Source organism: Dipodomys ordii, unplaced genomic scaffold (genome assembly GCF_000151885.1).
Source record: "Dipodomys ordii isolate 6190 unplaced genomic scaffold, Dord_2.0 Scaffold47, whole genome shotgun sequence".
In the NCBI taxonomy this organism is placed as follows: domain Eukaryota; kingdom Metazoa; phylum Chordata; class Mammalia; order Rodentia; family Heteromyidae; genus Dipodomys; species Dipodomys ordii.
In genome coordinates, this window is record NW_012267263.1 from 1388331 (window position 1) to 1399477 (window position 11147).

At 48.3% G+C, this 11147-nt stretch overlaps 1 long non-coding RNA gene across 1 annotated transcript in view; it reads left to right on the top strand.

Annotated features, from left to right (window-relative positions):
* Nucleotides 1-219: 219 nt before the first annotated feature.
* LOC105988152 overlaps nucleotides 220-11147 on the top strand; it is a 64847-nt gene continuing 53919 nt past the window's right edge. The window contains exon 1 of the long non-coding RNA XR_001175189.1: nucleotides 220-451. This is a non-coding gene — a long non-coding RNA (uncharacterized LOC105988152). The remainder of the gene's footprint in view (nucleotides 452-11147) is intronic.

Genomic DNA, 11147 nt, shown 5'->3' on the forward strand with positions numbered 1-11147 from the left:
CACTGCACAATTATAGTGACTCTTTGACATTCGAATGCATTTCAGTTTCCATTTGTTCCCAAGTCTTCTAAATAAAGCCTTTCCCAGTGTGGGCGATCCCTGGGTTACAAGCCTGTGGGTCTCTGGCAGGGTCAGGAAGGCGGCTCTTTCCGGAAGGGCGTTGGGGACCCTGGGAACTGGACCAACCCAGCTCACAAATATGAAGAGAATGTCGGGAGAGGAAGTGGCCCGCCCTGACTCAGCCTGAGTCATCTTGTTCCAATGAGAACGGAGGCTGAGGTGTGCGCCTTTTTTTCCCCCCCTTTTTGGTCTCAATTGTATGGACATCACTGGGAATGGAGGGAACTAAGTGACTGTAGGGCTGCTACCTTGCAAGTTTCAAAACCGTGGTTGTGCCTGAGCCCTGGGAACTTCTTGGAATCATCATAGAGCAGCCCTCAGCTTCTCCCTGGTGAGTAAGTTCTGTCATTTTACCACGATCCCTAAATGTGTCCCAGACCCTTGGGTCTTGTCAAAGTGGCTGTGTGCTAAGCTTTGGATCCTGCATTTCTTGCAGACTTTTGAGGTCTATAATTTCAGAACAGTGGCTCTGTGTGCCCCCATCTGTGGTTACGGTGTGTTGGGCTGACTCCTCTCAGGGGGACTTCTTGGTTGGTGGTCTTGGGAAGATGGGTGCTTGACATACATTAGATTGTCTTGAAGCGTTCTTGGGGCAAGTGGCTCGGCTGGAGACTGCTTTCTAGAAGTCAAAGTGAAGCTCAGAGATGGAGGTGGGTGCTTCTGCACTAACCCCAGGCTGCTGAGGCTGCCTGAGCTTCCGTTTTCTCAGAAGTGGAGGAAGGAACCCTTGAGCAATTGCTGACCGCCTGATCTCAGCAGCCTGGCATGAGAGCAGAGATACAATAGCCAGGCAGAATTTGGGCTTTCTTCACTAAAGGCATCTGGATGCTTCCAGGAGCTTGTGTTTTGTCCTTTTCCTAGAAGACACAGACTGTGGTAAAAACAAACAAAAAAAAAAAACAGGAAGATAGCCAGCATGCTTTGGATGGGGTGGGATTGGAGGGGGGGCTCTGAGGCAAGAAGGATGGGCCATGGGGTGGTGGGGGCTGGGAGGGCTCCCATTGGATTTGACCTTGACTTATGGCTGATTTTGGAGCAGTGACTAATGTGGTGGACTTGCCTTTATTTGTCAAGTAAAATGTAGGATTTGTGTGTGTGTGTGTGTGTGGACACACATGTGTTGTTGCTGGGCTTGAACTCAGGGCCTGGGCACTATCTGTTAGCTTTATCTACTCAAGGTTGGTGCTCTACCATGTGAGCCACAGCTCTACTTCTGGCTGTTTGCTGGTTAGTTGGAGATAAGGGTCTCGAGGACCTTTCTTCCCAGGCTTGCTTTGAGCTGTGATTTTTCAGAGCTCAGGATGCATAGCTAGGATTGTAAGCGTGGGTACCCAGCCAGGAAATATTTTTAAAAATATCATTCTAGTTACTGTAACTGAATTGGTTAAAATGTCATAAATACGTCATGATAAGCATTTTTTTTTCAAATTTGCTTTAGAGCAGCAGATCAGCCTGCGGGCCTTCACAAGACCTCTGTAGACTGGTGGCTTAGGTGCGTGGGTTTCCTGAGCTACTAATGAGTCAGCACCCAGTGCTAAAATTGGAGCAGCTCATGGGTGAACTCGAGGCCTGGGAGGGTAGGCTGTTTGATCTTCACTTGGAACGGGTAGAGGATGACCCTCAGCTGGATTCTGCCACCTCTGTGCCGTGGCCAGGAGATCCCTGGACTAAGGGATTTGCCAGTCACTCAGGAACAACACATTTAGCTTCCTCCCTCTTTCCTTTGGCTGATCTTTGGTTCCTAGAGGAGCTGCTGGCTGAGTGGACAATTTGTTAAATTAAAAAAAAAAATCTGGTGTCCTTGAAGGGCTCGAGTGGTCCAGGGAGGTAGATGCACAGATGTCCAGAAAGGCTGCACTGTCACAGAGCTTGAACAGCTGGCTGGGGGTGGGGACTACAGAGTTGGCATTCTGCAGGTGATACGTTCCCTGGGAAGAGGAATTGGCTTCTATTCAGAGAGCAAGGTTTCCCAGACTTACTCTTCTTAGAAGGTGAAAGAAGCTATGAGAACATTTTGGAAACCTGAAAGCTGGGTTGGAGCCTGTTCCCTCACCACAGATCTGCTCTGTGCAGGGCTGTTTTCCTGTGTTTAGATAGCTGTGGGTGGGGTCTGGCTGGCTCTGCCACACCCCAAGGCCACAAAGCCTGGCAGATTGCCTCCACCCCCAAACCTGCCTGTTACCTCTTAAAGAAAACCCAGACTTCCAGATTCCCCACATCAGTGGCCATCAGGAGGGGGAACTTGGGGAGTTAGCTCTGCCAAATACTCAGAACAGATATACAAAGGGCTCCATAGAGATTAGTCCAGTCAGGTCCTCATTTTTGGGGGTGGGGTGGGGGAGGAGGGCTTGAACCCAGGGTCTGGCACTGTCCGAGTTTGTTCTAGGCTAGCACTCTACCACTTGAATCACAGCTCCAGTTTTGGTTTTCTGGTGGTTAACTGGAGATAAGAGTCTGATGGACTTTCCCGATCAGGCTGGCTTTGAATCTCAGCCTCCTGAGTAGCTAGGATTACAGGTGTGAGCCACTACCACCTGGCAAGTCCGTCAGGTCCTCTTACTGGCTTGGTGACCCTGAGTGAGAACACCTGGGCTTTTCAAGAAAAACCCCCACAATTCCAAGGGAAGGATCGCTGTGATCCAGGAGCATGACTCGCAATCAGCAAGACAGACCTCTGTCTTGCCAAGGTGGGAGGCCAGCTGTGTTTGCCTCTTTGTAAGCACTCCAAGAGAAGTGCCACCTGCATGGTGACAAGAGCCACAAAAGGCAAATTCCCCTGGGCAGTGCATCTGTGCACCTCAAACTTGTGCATTCCACATCATCTCATCTTTCTGGAAATGGTTGCGAGGTGGCCAGTTTATGCTCTGGATGGTGTCCTTCATGTGGCATTAGGGAAACTGTGTGGATTGTGGAGGGCAAGTGCGGAGGGAACTATTCTCAGAAGGAATAAGCTGAGGCAGAGGCAGTTAACTAAGTAAGTAAGAAAAAAGGCTGTGGACAGGCATGCTGTGTGTGTGGGAGGGAGGCAGGGGCGGGAGGTAAGGGGGAGGGAGATGTGGTGGGGGGAGATGAGGGGATGAGTGGGGAGACAGGTAGGGGGATTGATCCATGGTAGAAACTGAGGGTGGGAACAGACTTGTGGCTCATGTACTTGCTTGCCCTTTCTGCCCCTCCTCACACCAGGCTCTAGCCCATTCAGCCAGGGGGTTCTGTAGCAGTGACCCCGTCCGCAGAAGCAGTGGCTGTGTGCTCAATGCACCATAGGCTGGAAAAGTTTCGTGAGTCCTTTGTATCTGTCCTGTGAGTGAGAGTGGCACGGAACCTTCTGGTAAGATGTGGGAAGATCAGTGAGGAGCACATAGTCTCCGGGAGACTCAGCTGTGTCGTGCATCTCCTCTTGTTCAGAAATGTCATCTCTGCTGCTGTCCCCTGCCCTGTGGGACTCCCATCAAGACTTCATTCTCATGGCTTTAGAGTGAGGTCCCTTCCGTGTCCTCAGCCCCACGACAGGCCTGGAGTCCACAGGGCATTTATTTATTGAGCAATGAGGAAATCCTCCTTAGTCTTCTCCAAGAAACTGGAGGGTCTTCATGAGGTCACTGTCTTTGTCAGTCCATATTATCACAGAGAAATATCTCCAGGGTCAATGTGGTAGTTAGCACCTGGAATCCCAGCTACCCACTCACAGGAGGCAGAGGTGGGAGGATCACCATCCAGGATGGCCCAAGGCAAAAGTATGATATCCTGTCTGAAAATAGCCGAAGCCCAAACAGGCTGGAAGCGTAGGTCAGTGGTAGAGCACCCTTCTAGCAAGCTTGAGGCCTTGAGCTCAGTCCCCAGTAATAGCAAAATGAAATAGGAAGGGAAAAAAGAGTGCAAGAACAGCTCCTGCCCTGGGATGGATTCCCCCGGCAGGCATCAGACCCAGACCCAGTACCTCGTCCAAGACTCACAGTGACTGGGGATGGGGGCGGGCCTGGCCCCCACTTACACTTCAGGATCAGGAAAAGCAAGTGACTTGCAGGGTTCAGTGTGTGTATGACCCAGCCAGATGGGCCATAGGCCAGGAAACAGACCACTGATGTGGGACCTACCCTGAATGGTGGCACCTGGGCCCTCTATGCAGCTTCCCGCCTGCAGCTGGCATGGCTGGCTTCTAGTGTCTCCAGGCTGGCTGTTTGAAAACTCATCGCAGCATACGTAGATGAGTCATACTGAAAACATGAAATAAAAGATACTTCGAACTAAAACGGGTATGAACATAATGTGGCCTTTCTTTGCCAAAGAAATTTGAAATATCCAAAGACATTTCAAGACTGCACAGGGCCTAGAAAGCCTCTGGCCCATTTTTGCAGGGTCCAGAAATGGCCTGGCATTGATCTGATTGTTCAGTATGGTTGACGCAGTATGGCTTAGAGTGCACTGTGTGGTCCAGTCCTTGGTGTTTGGGCTCTGGAGGCTGAGACCTGTTTACTTATTGGTTGGTTGTAAATGTTGTTGAATTGTGTGTGTGGGGGGGGGGAGGGGGACTACACACACACACACACAAACACACACATACATACACACACACACACAGTGCCCTTGTGCTATGATTCAGAGGCCTCCCTCTCCCCAAAGGGCCTGGTGAGAGATGGGTATTGTAGGGATGAGGCTCCCTACAAACTCTGGAGGTGTCTGGTTGTATCAAAGATTCAGACCCAGAAAAGGCAACAATGAGTGGTTGGGCTGTTTGGCTGGTCTCAAGATTCCTTCTGATTAAAAAACACAAGTGTTGATGAGTTTAGTGTAGTTAGAAGAGCTAAGGACAGCAGTGGAACTTCCCCACCGTAGGTCTCCCTGCTAATCTGCTTCTAGAACTGATTACTTATTCAATGAGGACTTCTGCATAGAGAGGTTTTAACCCCTCTCTCCTCCCTGCTCTGTCCTATTAAAATATAAACATGTTTAATGATGGTGGAAAATGTGTCATTGTAGCTTTTATCTGAATGATTTGCAGAGTGTGAGAGGCATGCATAGGCTTCTACCAATTTAGCTGGACACGAAGGAAATGGATAAAATCAGCAGTGGTTCAAGAAGAGTCACATTTACCTTTCTTTTCTCCAGAAAAAGAGTTCTGCTCCCTTGTACGTACTGTTCATCCATCTCCCTGCTTTTACCTTAGCCCTGTCTTCCTTACTCCAGGTTCCCTTATAGTTTTAAGAAGGCTGCTGAAGCTCCATTCATCACATCACACATCACATCCTTCTAGGAAGGAGGGAAACAGATTAAAGTTAATCTGTTAGTCTCCCTTAAAGAGCTTTCATCTACCCCCGCCCCCTTCTGTGAAACCTTTTGGTCTGCCTCTATCTCTGGCCAGCCTATTTGTAAAGGAGCTAGAGGAGGTTGGGGGAGGTGGGAAGCATAGAGGGAGGTGGGTCTGAGGCAAAACTCCCCACCACAACCCATTGCATCCCATGAGCACTTTTGGTTCCTAACTGCCAGTTGGTAATTGGGGGATTTCCCGTTTTAGCTGAATTACTTAGAGCTGAGCCTTTCCTTCCAGCTGTAAGTAAAGAGCCCAATGGCTCTGTGTTAAATCCACTGGCTTCAGGGCCGGGTCCTGACTCAGGAAGTGCTGGTAGAAGAGAAGAGGGAGTTATTAGGCTGATGATTCAAAACACAGGATTCCTGTGTATGATCACTATGGGCAAGATTCTAGCTCAGAGGGGGCATTAAGGATGCCCCATACAAGGGTAATGAACTTGGACCAGTTTATCTAGCAAGAAGAGTCTGTCCACATGCCTGGAGGTCTGAGGACCAGATGGAGAGCAGAGCTTGCCTCTCTACTTACTGCCAGTGTGCACCACTAGATCTCCCTTCATCCTTACGTCCCTTGCTCTTCATCTGGACAACGTAGGGTTAGTGGCAGAGCTGTGGGGTTCCTGATGGCTGAGTGAGACATGGGCCAAGAACCTCACTGAGCAGGCTGCACTCGGTGACTACAACAGGATTTGGACAGCTCTTCTGTTATTTTATTCATTTATTATTTTTGCTTTGTTTTGAGACAAAATCTCACCATGTAGCTCAGCCTCTCAGTGCTGGGATCACATTCATGGACCATCCACCTGACTTACCCACATCCTTCCATGAGGAAGGTTGCTTCCTGGCTATGTAGATGATGGTTAAAATACAAAAGCCAAACAAATAGTGTCTGCTTCCTAAGTATCATTGCAGCTAAATGGCTTTGGTACCCTTTCTGTTACTTCTGGTCCCAGGGAGCTAAGGGACTTTTCCTGGTCCACTCACAGGACAGAGAATGCTGGAAAACACATCTGGTTGTAGAGATGTCTTGTTCCCACTTTGTATCCATTGGTTGTAGAAATGTCTTGTTTCCACTTTGTATCCATTCTCTTCTTCCTCTGACATCAACAGCATCTATACTGTCAGGCATTGAAGTGTTTCCTATTAATAGACTGTATTTCCCAGGCTCCTTTGCAGGTGGGCCTGGCCAAAAGAAGACACAGATTTAAAAAAAAAAATCCCCAGGCATTCTGGGAAGGCTCCTTAAAGAAGTATGATCTCTAGCCACGTAAACATTTACTCACCATGGCTCATGATTTTCATGGGTCCCAGATTTAACCTTTGCCCCATACTTCCTTCCTCTTGTGTTCAGAAAGCAGAGGGGATGGATAGCTGGGGCTCTAGCAGCCTTCTGAACTCTTTCTCTGTCTCCATCTCTGTCTCTGTCTGTCAGTGTGTGTGTGTGTGTGTGTGTGTGTGTTTGTGTGTGTGTGTGTGACTGCCTAAATATAAAAATAAATTTCATCCAGGCTGAATTCATTATTATGTATTCACTGAAAATATATTCATGTTTTTCTTTCTAATTTTGAAATAAATTTTAATTAAAACCTTCTCAGAGTGTTGGCCTCACTCTCATGTCTATGTCTGGAAGACAGGAATGGCCATCTAGCACAATAGGCCTCAGCAGGCTCATCTCACTGTAGCCGTGGCAACCATGATGAGAATTTTCACAGGGGGCTTATCCTGCCCACATTTTTAATGCCTCAGCCTGCATTTTTCCTCCCAAACTTTCTCCATCACTCTGTCTCTTTAGGGTATATGAATTCAGTCTGCAACAAGAAGCTATGGAAACTAGAATTTTTTAAGTGTAAGTCAACAAAAACTCTATTGTTTTCTACAAGTGCTCCCCCCACACATGTGATTGTTGGAAAGCTGTTGGGCGTCATCAAATGGGGGAGGGAGGAGTACCTATCATCTAGGTTGCCATTACAACACAGTAGTGCCAGGGTTGTGGGATCTGCCAAGGCCTGAAGTAGCTGCTAACAGGCACAGTGTCCCACAGGGCTCCCTCTATGTGTCTGTCCTGTCAACTGCCTTTCTCTGATCTGGGACCCTGGGGTGAGCAGTGATAGCAGACAAGGAAGAAACAGAAAGCTCTCAGGGGGACATGGGGAAGTCATGGGTATCTTCCTGTGGTTTCTCAGCCTCTCTGAAGCAGAGCTCCTGCAGAGGGGACACACTGTGTATATGTGCCCAGTGCCAAGGCCACAAGCCATACATGGCTACTGAACACTGGGAATGCAGCCAGAGTGACATGAAACTGAACTGGAACTTTAATTCAAGTTCACTTAGTTTAAATTCAAATATTCACAGCTGTGTGTGGCTGGTCACTTCCATCTGTGTGTACAGTGTTTTCTGGATGGATGGGATAGACAACCTTACAATAGTCTCTACATCTGTACTTTTTTCCCTTTGGTTTCAGTTACCTATGGTCAATTGTGATCCACAAAGTATTCCAGATTTAAGCAATTAGTAAAGGTGTGTGTGTGTGTGCGTGTGTGTGTGTGTGTGTGTGTGTGTATGTGCACATACACATATGCATGTGCATGTGTACATGCATATGTGACCTATCTGTGTGCACTTGTGCACATGTCAGTCCTAGAGCCTGAACTTCTTTTGCTCAAGGCTAGCACTCTAGCACTTGAACCACAGCTTCACTTCCAGCTTTTTTGGTGCTTAGTTGCAGATGAGAGTCTCACAGACTTTCCTGCCAGTGCTGGCTTGAAACCATGATCCTCATATCTCAGCCTTCAGAGTAGCTAGTATTACAGACATGAGCTACTGATGCCGGACAATTAGTAAGTTTTAAGTAAAATCTCCCCAAAATCCCCTTTGTCCCATGCATACACACTGTATAGGTTATCTGCCCACTAGTCATTCATTAGCTGACTCCAGGTTCAGATGGTCTCTTTTGGTCCGGTTGTGGGGTCTGAACTCTGGGCCTGAACACTGTCCCTCAGCCCTTCAGCTCAAGGCTAGTGCTCTACCACTTGAGCCACAGCGCCACTTCCGGCTTTTTTGTTTTTGCTTATGTGGTGCTGAGGAATTGAACCCAGGGCCTCAGGCATGCAAGGCAAGCGCTCTACCACTGAGCCAACTTCCCAGCCCAGATGGTCTCTTTTGTTATTCACTATGGCCCAAAGATACAAGGTCAGTGATGGGGTGATTTTATTATAGTATATTTGTTATGATTGCCCTACTTGATGTAGTAATTGTTAATCTCTCATAATTGCTAACGTATAAGTTAGGATAGAAAGGTATAGATGCAGAGCAAAAGCAGGATATGTGAGTCACATCCTCTGAGTGGCCTCAGGCACCCACTGGGAGTCTTGGATCATCTTCTCCATGGACCTAGAAGTTCTATACTTTTGTTTGTGTGAAGCTATTCCAGGGACTAGCTCAAGTAGCAGAAAGAAGCCCCACAATTGGTTTCTGTGTTGTCTCACAAGCCCCTCAAAGAACTTGAGATGACATTTTTATGTTTTATTTTTTGATGCTGGTTTGGGGGCTTGAACTAACCGGGCATTATCTCTGGGCTTTCCCCCCACCCTTCAAGCATAGTGGCTTTTTTTCCCCCTGGATGATTAAAAATAAGGGTTTGATGGATTTTCCTGCGCCAGCTGGCTTTGAACTGCAATCCTCAGATCTCAGCTTCCTGAGCTGCTAGGATTACAGGCATGAGCCTCCTGTGCCTGGCTTTTGGTTAACCTTTTAAGGGAGACTCATTCTACTATGTTCAGGCTTGTTGATAAGAAACAAGCAGATGAAGTGTGGGCAGAGGAGGTGTCCAGGCCTCGTGGGGTACAGACTAAACCCCTTTCTTCCTCCTGCCCTGGGCTACTTACCTTCCCTCTCCTGAGCACAGAACAGATGGTCAGGAATGCCCTTCCATGTTGGGATCATGGGCTGAGACCCTGGACTCCCTCACCTCTGAACTTGCTCTCTGGTCTTCCCCCTAGCTCCTCTATAGCCATTGTTCTGTTTATTTTAGTTTTATGAGCCATCTGTCCTTGAGGAGGCCACAAAACACAGCAATGCAGTACCACACTGGGTTTGAGCTCAGCTAGCTTCCCTCTGCACACATGACAAAGCACCCAGTGTCTCAGTTTCCTAATCTGTAAAATGGAAATTTGGGAGCCCTAACCTAACCTTGGAGTGGGGCTGTGGCATGGACAAAGGGATTCTAGCCGCTCTTGTTCTAACTGGGAATTTGTCTTTTCTTTTCTTCTCTTCTCTTTTCTTTTTGCTAGTCCTGGAACTTGAACTTTGGGCACAGTCCCTCAACTTTTGTACTCAAGGCTGGTACTCTACTACTTGAGCCACACTTCTGGCTGTTTATTTATTTATGTAGTTTATTTAGTGGAGATAACAGTCTCATGGACTTTCTACCCTAGCTAGCCTTAAGTCTCAATCCATGATCCTCAGATCTCAGCCTCCTGAGTAACTAGATTTTCAGATGTGAACTACTGGCATCCTGCTGGGAATTTATCTTTTTGCCATGTACTTGTGAGCTCAAGACCTCCCTCTGGGCCACAGATCTCCCCTCCAAGTCCAGAGCAGAGTACCCCATGGTCCTGCCTTTGCTTCAGCTGTGGAGTAGAGGAGAGGGAGATGCCATGTTGTTCAGTCTATGGCAGTGGTTGCTGAGACCCAAGGAGTGGGCCGAGCAAATATGGCTGTGAGAGGCAGCCAGCAGAGGGACAAAGACATTCAAGCTGGGCTCTGAGAAGCTTGGCTTTGTGTTTGCCCAGGGTGCAGGTGGCAGCCTGTGTGAGGCCTGTGGAAAGGGACTCAGGAAGTCCTGACCTATGCGTGGGCATGTCTTTCCATTGAAGCTCCAACTGTGAGCCCCGGGAGAGGGTTGGCTAACCCAGGCTCCTTCCCAAGCTAGCCCAGGGCTTTGCTGAAAGCACCAACAGAAAAAAGGCTCCTTACACTCTCCCAGGGCTGTTTCCCAGTGCCTCCATATTTTAGAGCTGCCTCTGCCCCTTGAAGTCCCCAGTTTTGAGTCTAGGATTGGTCACGACTTCATGGCCAATGACATTGGTCTAGCATTTACTCTATCTGGGAGCTGCTGGATGATTGCAGGATAGCTTCTTCCCACCAGGGCCCTCCTTACTGCTCTCAAGCTATCCTGGTCTTTCCTATGACTTGGCCATTTTATAAGGCTGGGATGTCTGGCAAGCATCCTCCTAATGGATCTGAGGTAGCCCAGTCTGGCTACTCTGTGCCCTGCATGCTGCAAAGCCACTCACTTCCTTGTCATTCTGTGGCTGAGGGGGTAATTTTGTGTTTTTTATTTTGTTTGTGCCAGTACTGGGGTCTGAACTCAGGGCTTGGGCACTGTCCCTGAGTTATTATGCTCAAGGCTGGCAGTCTACTACTTCAGTCTACAGCTCCACTTCTAGATTTTCTGGTGGTTAATTGGGGACAAGAGTCTTGCAGACTTTCCTGCCTGGGCTGGCTTTGAATCCTGATCATCAGATCTGTCTTCTGAGTAGCTAGGATTATGGGTGTGAGCCACCAGAACCTGGCTGTTTTTTTTTTAAAAAAACTTCAGTAGAGGGGCTGGGAAGGTGGCTCAGTGGTGGAGCGCTTGCCTTGCATGCCTGAGGCCCTGGGTTCGATTCCTCAGCACCACATAAGCAAAAAAGAAAAAAGCTGGAAGTGGCGCTGTGGCTCAA